The sequence below is a fragment of the Macrotis lagotis genome, chromosome X (assembly GCF_037893015.1).
Source record: "Macrotis lagotis isolate mMagLag1 chromosome X, bilby.v1.9.chrom.fasta, whole genome shotgun sequence".
Classification (NCBI taxonomy): domain Eukaryota; kingdom Metazoa; phylum Chordata; class Mammalia; order Peramelemorphia; family Peramelidae; genus Macrotis; species Macrotis lagotis.
In genome coordinates, this window is record NC_133666.1 from 359,276,819 (window position 1) to 359,292,511 (window position 15,693).

The following is a 15,693-nucleotide window of genomic DNA, read 5'->3' on the forward strand; positions in this document are numbered from 1 at the left end:
GGAATGGATTAAGGAAAACAGAGGTTAAGTGAATTGCCTAGGGTCACATTGATAGTAACTTTCTGAAGTCACATTTGAACTTGGGTCATCCTGACTCTAGGTTCAGTACTCTATCCACTGTGCTACCTAGAAATCTTTATGCCAATATAAAAAAAAAAATATGGGTCAGTAAAAAAGATGAACTGGATATCCTACTGAAGGGGAAGAACATTTGATATCCTAACTTTCATAGACTTGGGAGACTGAGAGTCTCTATCTGAGCAATGCTATCTTGGTTCCCAGAAGAGCCAAAGGCTGCAGGGAGTAACAATTTGAGAATACCAGGGCTCAGTGGGAGTTAAGCTAAGCAGAAAGAAAGATAGAGATATTAGCAGAACTAATCTAGAAAGTATTGCTCGGGATTATGAAGTATTGGGGGCAGCTAGGTGACACTGGATAAAGTGACAGGTCATCAGCCAAGAATTTCTGATTTTCTTGAATTAAAAACTGACTTCAGGCTCTTACTAGCTTTGTGACCTTGGCAAGTCACTTAACCCTGTTTGCCTCAGTTTTATCATCTGAAAAAGAGCTGAAATAGGAAATAATAAACCACTCTAGTATCTTTGCCAAGAAGACTTCAAATGCAGTCACAATCGACTGAAGTAACTGAACAACCCGCATTACTGAACAAGAAACTGAAGAGTTTTGTGTCAACCCTAATTGTACCTTCAAATTTGTTTGTCACACACCCTGTCCATGATAAAGGCAGCCTTATCCCTACCCAAGTTACCATCCTCTTCCATCTTCCCTTTCTCATATGCTCACTGAGAACATCTCTCTGTTGTGGTATAATAAAGTGATTTTTGGATTCAGAGTCAAACAAGTTCAATTTGAAGCCCAGTAACACCCTTAAGTCTGTTCCTCTAAGATTCCTTCCATCCCTAAACATGAATATTCTTCTGAGGACATCCAATCTCATCTTCTTTAAGATAGTTATTTTTTTTCTCATGCTCTTGACATAGGACAGGAGGAAAGGATGCTTTTCTGTTTTCTTCCCATCTTGATATGCAGATCTAAAATTTATCAACCACCACTCGTCCTCTGAAGTATATTTTCATCTCTCTAAATGCTGCTCTTATGTAGGGTGTACAAGTTATTGTTCCTCATCCTGTCAGTCTTCTTTACCCCTGTACCTTTTGCTTCAAGCACCCTACCTCTCATTTTCTCAGCCTCTTCAACTCCCATGATCACTTATTCAATCTATCTCAGTCCACAGGAAAGGTCATTTCTTGGATCCTCTGGTATATCCCTTCTCTTTCAAACCTTAAGTTGAATGAAATTATAGCTCTGGAGATCAGGCTGAGGAGTTCTGAGTAGAGTAGTGGCTGGAATCTCAATCTAAATATTATCAGTTAGCCAGGAAGCAATCATCTTCTTTTGTTAAGGACACAAGTATTTGGTCAAATTTTAATTTTCTCAGAGATTTTTTCAGTTAGTTTAAAATTAACATTTCACAAAAAAATTATTTGCTTATTTGTCTGATTTGGTATTCATTGAGAGATGGCATCTAAGAAAAGAGAAGAGAATAAATATTTAGAAAGCACTTACTATGGGTTAGGCATCCTACTATGGGCTTTACAAATATTATCTCATTTGATCTTCACAGCAACTCTGTAAGGTAAGTACTATTATTATTCCCATTTTGCAGTTGAGGAAACTGAGGCAAACAGAGGTTAAAGTGACCTGCTCATGGTTATTCAGCTAGTGCATATCCAAGGACAGATTTTAACTGAGGTTTTATCCAAGACCTCTATCCCCCTAGACTAACCAGTTAGAATCTCCCATTGTTTCCTTGTATGGCCTCTTCCTTAATACTCTCTTAAAAGGGGACAGGATGAAGCTTGCAGAACAGAATAGTAGAATCACAAAACAGAATAACAAGACTATCATTCCTAAACTGCTTTGTTACCACAGGTTCAAAAATTAAGAGCATGAAAGGACCTTAGAGGATATTTAGTTCAATATTCTCATCTTACCAAAAATAAAATTACCAACACAAATAACTGAGGATCAAAGAATGTACATGACTTTACCCAATGTAATAAAAAGCAACAGAGTCAGTATCTGAAATCAGGTTCAGAGATTCTAATTTCAACAGGCTTTTTTTCTTTACCATGCTGCCTCCTATAGCAAATGCAATTGTACAAATAATCAAATTTAAGGAATTTGATAAAGGAGTGTCATCAGTTAGTTACTGATGAGTTTTGAGAAGTCTGACACTTTTGTTTTTTAAATTCAAACTTATTTTGGAAATTTGAGATAAATCTCTCCTCCGTGGAACCTCACTGACTGATCCTGATTCTCCTGACAACAAACAGACACAATGTATCAAAGGCAATTTCACAGAGGGGGTGACCGCATAGAGGAGCTTTCAGAGCTTAAGCTGTTCTATGTGGTCACTCCCCTCATTAACACAGATATCTCTCCCTATGTGTCTATTTTTTACCATTCTTATCCTTTTTTTTTTCCTCAGAGTCTTCTAAAGGGTATCTTGATTATACTGAAAACCTAGTTCTTTTTAATATATTATAGACATGCACCCAGCAGTCAACCTATCAGTTATTCTTTGTTTTTGCTCAGGTTAAAAATTTTCCAGGCATACATGTATTTGAGAATATCTTTTATACAAATCATCATTATGCAGCCTCTTTATGTCAACTGTATTTCTTTGCTTTAACCTTTGTGCCACCTAAAAACGTAACTGGCTTCACAGTTGAGACCAATATACTACATAGTGAAACTAAAATAATAATTTCTATGTGGTATGATGAAAGGAGTGCATCAAACTTGAATTCAGATCCAAATTCTGCTCTACTACTATGAATTTGAGTAATTCATTTTGGTGGGCCTGTTTCCTTTTCTATCAAATAAGGGTTTAATGGACTAGATTACTTCTGAGGCTCATTGTAACACTAAATATTATGATTCTATGAAGTCTTGGTCTTGTAAAAATTAAATAAAAATGAAAAAGGAAAGTTAATAAAAACAAAACCTATAAAGTATCTGTTTACTTGCCTATAAATGTGTTTTAACATGTAACTTTGGCAAATTATTTTTCATCTTCACTCTGAAGCTGCTGATAATCTTAAGGACTGCATATACAAAAAAAAAAAGGAAAAATTAAACGCATATACCCGGAGAGAAAACTGGTTTTCATAAATATTAAAAAAATGCAGCTTCTATCAATGGAAGGATCTCATTAAATTTCTTGAGAAGTGAAGTCCAAATTTGAAAGGCATCATTCACATCATTCACACAGGAGATGCAATCTCTGTTTCATAGACTGAATTGAATTTATGGCTAGAAAGGATGTCAAAGGCCAGCTAGATTCATCCTCTCTGTTCCATTTTTAGTTGAAGATGAATAGCTAGAAGAAAATGAGGAGCAAAGATGAATGTCATTTCATTATGGGGATTATAAACAAATTCCATCTTACGTCATGGCGTTTTTGAGCACGTATTAAACATTCTAAGAGATAAATAGGAATAAATGCCAAAATTTTTGCTTGCAAATTATAATTTAAAGAGCTTGGTGAATTGGCATAATGTCCAATAAGCAAACATGAAAAGATATTGAAAGAAAATCACTTAGTTTTCCTCTTTCTGTTCAAAATAGGGATAGCAATACATACTCTTAGGAAGAGATTTCCATTCTCTCCTTTCTCTTATTCATTTTTGTGTGAGAGCAGTTGAATAATATATTGAACTGTAAGTAAAGAGCCAAATATTTGGGTCCTAGTCTACCACCTGCCAGTTTGCTGTCTGAGTCAGATCATCCACTTTTCCAGTAGTCTAATTTTCTCATCTTGAATGTGAAGGGTCTAAAATAATTATCTCAAAGATGACTTCTAGTTCTCAAGGTCTATAATTCTATAATTTTATTCCTCTTGCTCCTGCCTTTTGGAACTCCATAACACAGGTCTTCTCTCTGTTCCTCATACATGGTACTTTATTTCTTCTTCCTGTATTGTTTTGTTGTTTTTGAAATTGTTGATCCTCTATCTCTTCAATGCACTTCCTTTTTACCTTTGATTCATAGAGTCTCTTCCTATAAGTTATATCTCAGGCATCATCTATTTAATAAATTTTTACATGTATATGTATACAGTCAATTCTTATCATTCAAGGTAATTACATACTATGAAGTCACTATAAACACTGAATTAGTGAACGATTATTTCTATAGAAAATACAGAGTTTCCTGCAGAATCTGGAGATATTTACTCTAATACTTTCTTTTTTTAGGTTTTTGCAAAGCAAATGGGGTTAAGTGGCTTGCCCAAGGCCACACAGCTAGGTAATTATTAAGTGTCTGAGACTGGATTTGAACCCAGGTACTTCTGACTCCAAGGCCAGTGCTTTATCCACTACACTACCTAGCCGCCCCTTACTCTAGTACTTTCTAGAGCATTATCACATCCAGTTCAACAAATTTTCCCATTCTTTTTCTGAATGTACCATATTCATGACTCCTTAACAATGAATTTATGGCTAGCAGCACTATAATCTATTTTTAGACAAAGTTTGCCTACTACTGCATCTAGTATAATACTTGACTGATTGAGATACCAGAAAGTTATGGTAAGGCTGTTTAAAAATTAAAGTTAAATATGAGTGATTTTTTTATCTGACCATTAAATAAAATAAATTTCAAAATTTAAAACAAAAACTTAAGATTTGAACTAATAGTCCTTTCACCTTATCTTTGAATTCTTGCCCCTGGCTTATTTTGCATGCCAATAATACACATTACAAGGGACTGAAGAAGCTATATTTACCTCCGTAGCAATTGTGCTACCAAAAAAAAATGAGTGTGTGAAGACTGACAACTAGGATTTGACAGGAATTAAAAAGAGTTTTCTAACCCCCCACTCAGATAGTTGACTAGGACCAAGTACTGCAAGCTAGAGTTGGAGAAAAGTAGTCAGAATAACAGACAATGCCAACTTGAGCACATCTATGGACTTTTGCTGACTGCCTAAGCCATACTCCCAAATAAGGGAGAGGCTTACTTGACATTATGGTGTGGTAAACACCACAATCATTTGATAGACATTTTTAGAGTAACTAATCTATGCCACATATAATATTAGAACATATAGATATAAAGATAAAGAAAAGCTTATATTTTAAAGAAACAGGTAAATAATATATAGGATCACAAAAAGAAGGAGCAGCATATGTAGCCTGTGTATATACACACATAGGTATTCAGACTATATATATATATATATATATATATATATGTACATATATATATATTTGTACAAATGTGTATATTTTATATATAGGTATATATAAAATGTAAGCTAATCTTGAGGAGGAAAACACTACCACGGAGGGGGGGGGATCAGAAATGGATTTGTGTAAAAAGTGGTATTCATGCTGAATATTGAAAAAAATTGGGAATTCTAAGTGGAGGTGAGAGTATGTTTTAGTGTGGGGGACAGAAATTGCAAAAACACAGATCAGAAGAGAATTGTATATTGTATAGCAAAAGGGAGAGCTGGGTGGCACAGTGGATAGAACCTGGAGTAAGGAAGAGTCATCTTCCTGAGTTTAGCTGTAGTCTCAGACACTTCCAAAGTTTGTGACCATGGGAAGGCTATTATTTAACCCTGTTTGTCTCAGTTTCCTCATCTGTAAAATGAGCTGGAAAAGGAAATGGCAAACCACCCCAGTGGTATGATGACCTGAGGAATAATATAACCTGTAGGCATGGGGGAAGCTCATTTTTTGTCATTTAATTTTCAGTGCTATTTAGTTAAATGTGTTTTGTTTGGAAAAATGTATTTTCTGTGGTTGGCTTAGGAAAAGTAAGTAAATTGTTTATGGTTTATCAGATGTGATTTTAACTGGACTCTGACAAATGAATTTAATCTGGGATAGCTTTCTATGGGTCAAATGTCCTATGGGCCTAATACATGTATGTGTGAATATGTGATTTAAGATAGAGATGTAATTTTCTTTTTTCTTTTTTTAACAATGCAATGGGGTTAAGTGACTTGTCCAAGACCACACAGCTAGGTAATTATTAAGTGTCTCAGGCCATATTTGAACTCAGGTTCTCCTGACTCCAGGACTGGTGCTCTAGCCACTGTACCACTAGCTGCCCAAGTTGTAATTTTCATCCTATTTTGCTATTTTGATTCATTATATAATGGTCCTCTGAGTAGTAATGGGATAAAATCAGAGATCATTATATAATACAAACTTAATTAAAACCTAGAAGACCTGGTATTCCTCCTCATTTTGGCCTTTAGTTTCCAAGTCCCTTAGCTTCTCTATATCTTACTCTTCTCATCTATAAAATTAAAATTACAGCACTGGCCTTGTCTACCACCTAGAGCTTGTAATAGTTTTAACTGAGATAATGAAGGTGAAAAAGATTTGAAAATTGCAAAGTGCTAAGTATTATTTTTATGAAAGACTTTTATTACATGTAAGTTCTATTATAACAGTAGCAATAGTCCTTGCATGAGGGGAAAGATTCACAAAAGAGGACCTGGGGAAATATTGACTTTGGATCACACAGATCCATCTTCAGAGGTACTCTGTTTCTTGCCTGGATGAGTTGTAACTTCTTTGCTTGGTTTTCAACATCATCCAGAATGTTGCCACATTGAACTTTTGGATTTCTTCATTTTAACACAGTCTGTTATACAAGTAAACTGAGTATCTTTGTTTCTAAAACAAAACTTATGGTATCTTATCCCATATCTTTGCTTGTTCTAAGACTACCCTCCCCAGTTTCATGTACTAAATTTCCATCAATTTTTTAAAGTCATTAATTTTCTTTGTTCTTTGTGTTTTCCCAGATTTCCCCTACTTCAAAAAAATCTTTCTTCTAGAATTTCAAAGTGCATTTTTCTACTACATCTTAATGATATCATACAACATTGGGTTATTATAGTTTCCTGTGGGTATTTTTTTAATCTTCCGATTCATCTTTATAACGATTGGTATCTTGTCTAAACTGTATTTCCTCAGAAAAAAGAGTAGCACAGTGCCCTGAAAACAGTAGGTGTTGAATAAATATTCCAGGAATTAATTTGAATTTGAATAGCATAAAGTCTTAGAATAATATTTAGAAATTATCTAGTCTTATTCTTCTTTTAATAGATGAGGATCCTAAAGCTTGAACTAACACATATGTTTAGGGACAGACGTAGTTCCTGCAGTTGGTTAAGATACACTGTTGGAATATCAGTCACTCTCAAAAGATTACTGAAGGTAAGGATTTCTGGGTCACATGTGAATTTAAAGAAAACAGTATCTCCATATTCTTGAAAAAATAAAATAATTGAAATGCAAATATAAATTAAATAGGTAAAATATAAATAAATAAAATTTAATTAAAAATTTTTAATTATATAAAAGTGAAAAATATTAGGAATTATGAATGGAGTTAGGTGAAAATATATAGAAGAATATGAATATTATCCTTTTTAAGCAGCTAGAATCTTCACTCCTATTTCCTATTTACTCTATTTAACATGGCTATTACCTGAGTTACTAATAATAATACCTAATAGTTACATAGCCTAAAGGCTTTAAAGGACTTTACATATGATATTCAGTTCAACAACTATTTTCAAGTACTTACCATGTACAATTTACTTTTGCTTTCAATAAGTTTACAGCTACTGGGAGGTGATCTTGTGTGGGTGAAGGGCTGTATATAACAATAAAATAGATAAAATAATCTCTAGAGCAAGGGCAAATTAACATCCAAAAAATTATCCTATAAGAAATAGAACTCAAACTCACATAATCCTTATAACAGTTAATCACATTGAAGCAAAATTATCAGATTGACCAGGTCCAAAAACACCTCATTTTGAAACTTCAATCTGTCACCTCAAAATTCAGAAGACTAGAAAAAAATATTCTATGAGTTGTAGTAAGAAAACCAGCTTAACTAAATGTGAAAGAAGTTAGGGTTTCTAAAAATACACATAATATTGTACTTTTCCCATATGAGAATTAGAATTTGCTAAGGCTATTGAGTTTGCATTGTCTTCAGAATATGACTGAAACAACCTCTACCTGTTGCTTAGAAACCTCAATATATTTGAAATTTAACTAATCATCTTTCCCCCAATCCATTCATCAATTTAAAATCCATATTTCTGTCAAGGACACCACCATCCTTCCAATTTCCCTGATTTACAACTTAAGACGCATCCTTGTAAACTCATTACTTTACATATACAATCAGTTGTTAAATCTTATTTCTGATATTTCTGGTATATATTCCATTTTCTCCATTCATATAGATACTTATCTATTTCAGGTCCTGTTTTTTTTTTCCTCCCATTAGATTTTAAGCTTGTGGAGAACAAAGACAAACTTAATTTTTATTTGTATTGCCAGGGTTTCTCATAGTTCTTGGCACATGATAGTTTTACTATCATTCATACAACTGCCAAAGTGGTTGTCCTAAAGTACCACTTTGATATTATAATTTCATTCTGAATAAATTCCAAGGACTTTCAATTATCTCTGAGATCAAATTTAAACTCCTCTATTTTCAGATTTATTACACATTTCTCCCCTTCATGTACACTTAAGTCTAGTCAAACTGTCTTCTTACTATACAACTCATAGAATATACTTCTTTTTTAGTCTTCAGGACTTTGGGATGAAGGATTGAAATTTCGAAATGAGACATTTTTTGACATGGTCAATCTGATAATTAGTTTTGCTTAACTGTGATTATCTTTTATGGGTATTATGTTTTCCTTTTTTCCCTTCAATATTTGAGATGAGATGAAATAAGGCAGTTAGTAAAGCTTTGCAAAAGAGAGAGAGAGAGAGAGAGAGAGAGAGAGAGAGAGGTGGGCAGCTAGGTGGTGCAGTGGATAGAGCACCCACCCTGGAGTCAGGAGTGCCTGAGTTCAGATCCGGCCTCAGACACTTAATAATTGCCTAGCTGTGTGGCCTTGGGCAAGCCACTTAACTCCATTGCCTTGCAAAAACACTAAAAAAAAAAAAAGAGAGAGAGAGAAAGAGAAAAGAAAGGAAAAAGAGAAGAGTTAATGAAGGGTTTTTTAAATTTCCAGAAGAGAACAGAAAGATCTTTAAAATGAAAGACAAGGAAGTTTTAATAATATATTGAATTTATTGTTTTCTTAAAAATTAAACCAAAAATTAAATGGAAATGTGTACTTACCATATTATAATTTTTCTTTTTGACTATATATGGATATGTTGATTTATTTGCATACATTATCTTCAGATAAAAAAATAAGTCAATAATATAAATCATAAATGAGGTTGTTCAACAAGATCAGATTTCTCATATGTGGGATGGGGACTCAGAATCAAACCAAAGAGAATTTCCTATTTTGATAATTATGGGAGCATATTTTAATGTTTTACTTTTAGAACTATTTTGAACACTAAATTTGTATCAAGATACAAAGAGTTGAAAAAACTCAAAATGACAAGATACTCACAATGTTGCTAGGCTAAGAATATTCTTATGAACATGGGGACTGTAGCCACATTTTGAAAGTTATTGTCCTGATTCTACTTATTTCAATCTGTATCATTTATTAAAGTTTTCCAAGGATTCTCTGAATTCCCTGTACATGTTATTTCTTATAATGTAATCACCTAATATTTCTAGTCTTATTTTTCACTGTTCTTTTTCATGTTTCAGAAAACTTTGCCTCAGTCTCTCCTATTTTTCTCATGTTAACAAGGGAATGGCCAATAAGGACCCAATCCTTAAAGTATGAGTGATCAACCCTATCCAGTATTAATTTAACACTTTAAATTTTGGACACCCTTTTTCTGATTGTGAATGACCAAAGGGGTTATGTTGTATGATGGTCACAAGTTTTCAGGCTGGCTTTAGAACAAAAACAAGTGGTGTTATTACTAGAATAAAATTCACACACAAAAGGATCAGTACTCACCTTCCTTGTCCTTTTAAAAATGTAAAAAAAAAAATACATTACTTTCCTTTCTACTCCAGAAATTCAAGGAAGTGACCAAAGGTCTTTGAATGAATGGCACTTGTTTCACTTGTGTTTTTCCTGATCTTAGGTGAATGAGTGAATGAAAATGAAGTAATGCATTATAAATTTATGACCTTTACAATTTAGAACTATGGCTACAAAGCTATTAAACTGTGTATCTTTTGACAGTGACACTGATACTAGGCCATATGCATTGGGAGACATAGGTGGTGATGATAAAAATGTGTTTGAGCTTTAAAAGCATGTAAGACTTTCAACAAGCTGAAACATGATAATAGAGTTTTCTTAAATTAGAGGATGATAAGAATAAAGGAAGTGTTATAAGAAAGGGTTTGACGAGAAAGAAAACAGTCCAAATTGATTGGAAAACTTAGCAGATACAGAGAAGGGGAGGAACTGAAAGCATATTTGGATTCTTGAGAGTGAAGGGCTAGAATGGAATTTGCTTTTTTGATATAAATATTACACTCACCTTCAAATACTTCTACTCTGATGAATCATTCTAATGTGGCCGGCAACTGTGGATGTGAAAAAAAGGAATTAAGCAAATTTCTAACAAGTTCTATCAAATTAGAAGGGCATGGAGAATGGTTCTGTCTCTAATCTGGTGATTAGCCCATCTGATATTCATCAGGATAAATACTCAATGTGAGTACTTAGAATTCAGTTGTTTGACTCTGATTACCTATGAAAATAATATAAAAAACCCACAGTCACTCTCTTATTAAAATCTTATTCACAGTGTGCCCACTAACTCTGCTGAGGTTCTCCTCTTTTTCCACTTGATGATATCATCATCCACAAAAATATCACCATTTTTTTCGAGTTCTCAACATCTCTTGCCTAGACAACTACAACAAACTACTAATCAATTTCTTTTTCACAATATTCTATGCATCCTAATTGTCCACATAGATTTCAAATTAATTTTTCTACAGTGAAGATTGGACCATATCATGCAACTCCTTTAAACAAACAAATAAACAACAACCATTTGAGGCTCTTTACAGACTTGTCTCTTCCTATATTTTTAGAGTTTTTTTAATACTTTACTCTCATCCATAGAATTCTTATTCCAGTCTACTACTTGCTGTGCTTGATATGAAACATAACATATCCCATCTCTATACCTTTGCAATAGAGATTCCTTAGTGTCAGAAATGATCTTTTCAGATGTCTACTAATTAAATTTTCTGATTTCCTTAAAGACTCAATTCTTTTGTCACTTTCTGCAGGATGTGCTGCCATCTCAGTTTCTAGTACTTTCCCTTCTAAAGTTGCCTTATATCCTCACATCCTTTGTATGGATCTTTTATTTGCATATATTTGTATATATGTACATATGTTTCTACACATGCTATCTCTCTCATTAGAGTATAAGGTCCTTTAGAGTAGTGACTATTTCCCCTTTTTCTTTGTAGAAAATCTCAAGAGCTGAATAGAGTTCCTGTCACTAAGTGTTTAAGGAATGCTTGTTAATTGATTGAAAAAGACTTTGTAAGAGGGTGAGTTAAGGTTATAGAATAGCAGGAAGCACTACAATAAGCTTTTCACTTCCCTGACCCCAAAAACAACAACAACAAAAAAAAACAAAAACAAAACTCCTCTAACAGTTTTGGAAACAGATCAGATTGCCTGTGGATGGACAAATACAAGAAAAAGTCAAAGTGTGTCATATTTATAAACTAGCTTGTGCACACAGTTGTTGGAGGGAGAAGGGGAGATGAGTATAGCATTGTAACTATGCCGAATAAAAGAAACACAAACAAGATAAGCACAATTATAAAATAAAAACTAAATTCTCTTACATCTCTATGTTATTAAAAAAAGACATTGGATTAAAGTTTTATAGAACTAGAGAGATCATTAAGGCACAAAAAGAATTTGAGGACTGAAGATTTAAAGTAATCTTAAGAGTCAGGATAAAAGGAGAAAATATTGATTGTTATTTTGTCCTTCATTCTTGAAGAAAACCGTGACATCATTGAGTTGATGCCATGATGATCAGGTGAATTAGATTTGAGTGAGGGGGTGCTGTGCTAAGTCACTAGCCTCACTTTCTCCTCCAGAGCCATCTGGGTCCAGTGGCCAGATATGAATCCAGGGTGACTGACAATGGCCCTGGATGTGAGACAATCAGGGTTAAGTGAATTGCCCAAGGTCACACAGTAAGTTTCAAGTGTTGGAGGTTAGATTTTGACTCCTGTCCTCCTGACTCTAAGGCCAATTCCACTGTGACACCTAGCTACCCCATATCAAAAGTATTAACTAATATTCTGTAGACTAAATCTCACAATTCATTTATAAATGAATCAACATTTTTAGAAACAATCAACCAGTAAGAAGACAATCAAATATATTGTATAGAAAAAGCAAAAGAAAGGAGGAGGTATGGAAAAAAAATAATTTTTCTACTCTCTTAGTAAGATAAAAGTGGTGGAAGATATGGGACAGTAGGATAAGAGTAATAGAGATAATGGACTGACCTTATCCATTGGCTAATTTAAAAAAGCAGAATGTATCATGATGTTGTTTAGATGAGAGGGTGACCTCACACTATTTGGGGAAATTATTGACTTCATTAAAGAATATTCCTATTTTAGTAGAGTTGTAAGTAAGAAATTATGGTGAGAGGCAAGGACCTCATAATAGGTTCTGCTTCTGAGGAATGGATAAAGTAAGAAACCACTTTCTCTGAGAAAGAATGTACTTCCAAATGCTTCTCACCTGAGATCAGCAAGCATAGGCATACCTGATAGTGACTAGCACCAAGAATGGTGAAGGAGGTGGTTAAGTGATAGCCTGATATAGATTAAGTGGTCATATTAAGGACAGGAGATAAGACCAGGAATCATAATTCAGGAAATGGTGATTATCTTACTTCACTGCTTGGACACCTCAGATCTTCTCTATTATGTCACAAAAGCCTTATTATCCTGCAAGATCACTTGACCCTGGAATTCATACCTCATCAATACCTTTAATCTCTAGTCCTTCCTTCTAAATCAGGAGTAGGGAACCTTTTTTCTGCCAAGGGTTATTTGGATATTTATAGCCTCATATATGTGGTAAAACATTTAATTAATTCACCCCTAAAAAGCTCCTAGATTTATTGAATTTTGAGTCTTATCTGCAGTGGTCTTGCAAAGTCAGATCAATAAAGCTCAGATGCCAGAGGTTCTCTACCTCTGCTCTTAAATGAAGGAGAGATTCTTCCAGAATCTGTTTGAAGAAGATACAAAGGTGAGTCATCTCTTCATTTCTCAACCAGTTGCACTCCTCTAGACTTTTCCATCATATACCTCATTGATATGAAACCTTTTATCCACTCCCCTTTTTTAAAAAATTTATTTTATTTTTATTTATGGAATAAAACAAGATTTCTATAATACAGGACCCTTTCTTTTCTGTGTTAGATTGTAAGCTCCTAAGGACAAGCATTATTTTCTTTTTTCACATCTGTATTCCCAGTGCTTAGTAGAGTGCCTGATATATGTGTATGTATGAATGTGTATTTGTAGGTGTGTGTAAGCAAATGAATATGCATATATAAGTCTAATGCATATGTCTATGTTTATGAATACACACAGGTATATGTATGTCTATAGACAGATAGATAGATATTTATATATGCATATGCAAAGATTCCTCCCCTTTCTCCCCCTTCATATATCAATCAATGTGTGTTTTCCTGCTGGATGGAATCTAAGCAAGCTCTTCATAGATAACTTAACTCCCCAATTTTTTTATCTTTTCTGTTACAAATAATATTAAATAAGATTTGATAATCTTTATGTTGTTGTTTTTTGCCTTTGAAACAATATTGCAAGGTTAAATGATCAAAACCCAGCAAATTATGGTTTTTCTTCCTCTTGAGTAGAAGCATCATGGCCTAGTGGATGCATTACCAGGCCTGGAGTTAGAAACTTGGGTTTAAGCAGTTTGTCTGACTTCTTATCTATATATTCCCAGGCAAATTGCTTGAACTCTTTTTTCACTCAGGCAGCTTCCCAAGACTTCATCCTATATCTGAAGTGTTCTGTATTGGCCAAAGCAGTTTCTATTCCAGGAGGTTTTCATACTTTTCATATTTTGTGCCATTAGGTACCTGTATTTACTTTTCAAAGAAATTATGTGTTTCCATTTAGCAGCAACTAATTTCTGGTTTTTTGTTTCCTTTATAGCAAGAATGTTCAGATAGACATGTTTATTTCTTTTACTATTGTTTTAATTCCTTGATCATTGGACAAAGATCTAAAATTTAAATAAATAATAATTAAATATTGATAGTCATCTCAAATGTATGTGCTAACATGTACCCTGGACTGGACCCTTATTAGCTTTCCATCACCTCTGCAGAAGAACAAACAGGTCATTTTGTATTTCATCTTGTTAATGGATTGCCTTGAGCAAAATGTAAAACTGAATAGTTAGAATCAGATTTTTTTTTTACACATTCCCTTTTTTCAGGATTAGTAACTTGTTTAAAATACTTATTAGATAACCTGCTAGCAGTTTGTATTTGACTTCAATTAGTTAAGAATCATTGTATTAGGATTTGGGGGTGGCTTTCCTATGATAGTAGAAAAAAAATAAACAAAATTATAGGCAACTTTTCAAAATAAAAGTAGAAGTATATAAATGTTCCACAATGGGGAAAACTAATTTGGAAGTCAGGCAATTTAAAAGCTCATAGCTGTCCAAATTTATGATTGATTATTCCCTACACTAAAAAAAAGGGCATCAGGATATTCTCTTGTCACTGCTAATCACTGGAGTAGATGATGTGAAAATCAAATTCTGACTCTTTATGATGAAATTTAGTAAAGTACTAGCACATTTTGATGCATGACAGGAGATTGATTAGTGTGAGACTATGTTGTAAGGTGTTGTTCATGTGCGGATTGTAGGGAATTTTGAAGGTATATATTAGGTATAGATCCCTATGGAGTTCCAGTTGCCTCTTTCAAGGTGAAAATCCATTTAGAGTAGGTGGGTAAATGAGATAATAGGCAGTGCAGGAGTCAGATGATTGTAGCCTGCACCTAGCCAACAAGTTTAAAGGGATGTTTTGTCCTAATATTGATCCTCTATAGACTAAATCAGAGTCCTGAGAATTATGATGTCATAACTGATTGGTGCAGTTCTAACTTACAATAAACCCACAAAGAAAAAGTATTTTACCAGTTCAGCATAAACAGACACAGAACTAGATGATGAGAAATGAGAGAGAGAGAGAGAGAGAGAGAGGGAGAGAGAGAGAGAGAGAGAAAGAGAGAGAAAGAGAGGCAGAGGCAGAGACAAAGAAAGAGAGATTGAGAGGAAAATAGTTAAAAACAGAAGCAGTATTATTTTGATCATTTTTTGGAGGCAATCAGTTTTCTACACATCACAAAGCCTTGATTGCACAGTGTTCAAATAGATGTTTACATTAGTGCAAAACTTGTATTTTCAGCAGAGCTGCTAATAAAAAATTATGAGTTTCCCAAAGAAGGAGGGAAAATGGCTTTTTTCATGCCTCAGATGTACTCCATGGATGCATGGGTACTTAGCCAGCATAGCACACGGGAGTTGTAATGTCACCAAGCACAGGAAAAATGAGGCTACATTCGAAATTATTACAAGATTTATTTGGTGATATCTAATCACTGTCAAAGAAAAAAAAA

At 33.9% G+C, this 15,693-nt stretch overlaps 1 long non-coding RNA gene across 5 annotated transcripts in view; it reads right to left on the reverse strand.

Annotated features, from left to right (window-relative positions):
- Positions 1-12,875, reverse strand: part of LOC141502133 (uncharacterized) — a 70,380-nt gene extending 57,505 nt beyond the window's left edge. Inside the window, exons 1-4 of one of the 5 annotated variants that reach the window (XR_012472416.1) lie at positions 12,780-12,875; positions 10,500-10,545; positions 7,645-7,713; positions 856-1,546 (exon numbers count right to left, since the gene is read on the reverse strand). This is a non-coding gene — a long non-coding RNA (uncharacterized LOC141502133). Of the gene's footprint in view, positions 1-855; positions 1,547-7,644; positions 7,714-10,499; positions 10,546-12,754 lie in introns of those variants that run through there. The other 4 variants (XR_012472417.1, XR_012472420.1, XR_012472418.1 and 1 more) reach the window with 4 other exon arrangements.
- Positions 12,876-15,693: the final 2,818 nt, after the last annotated feature.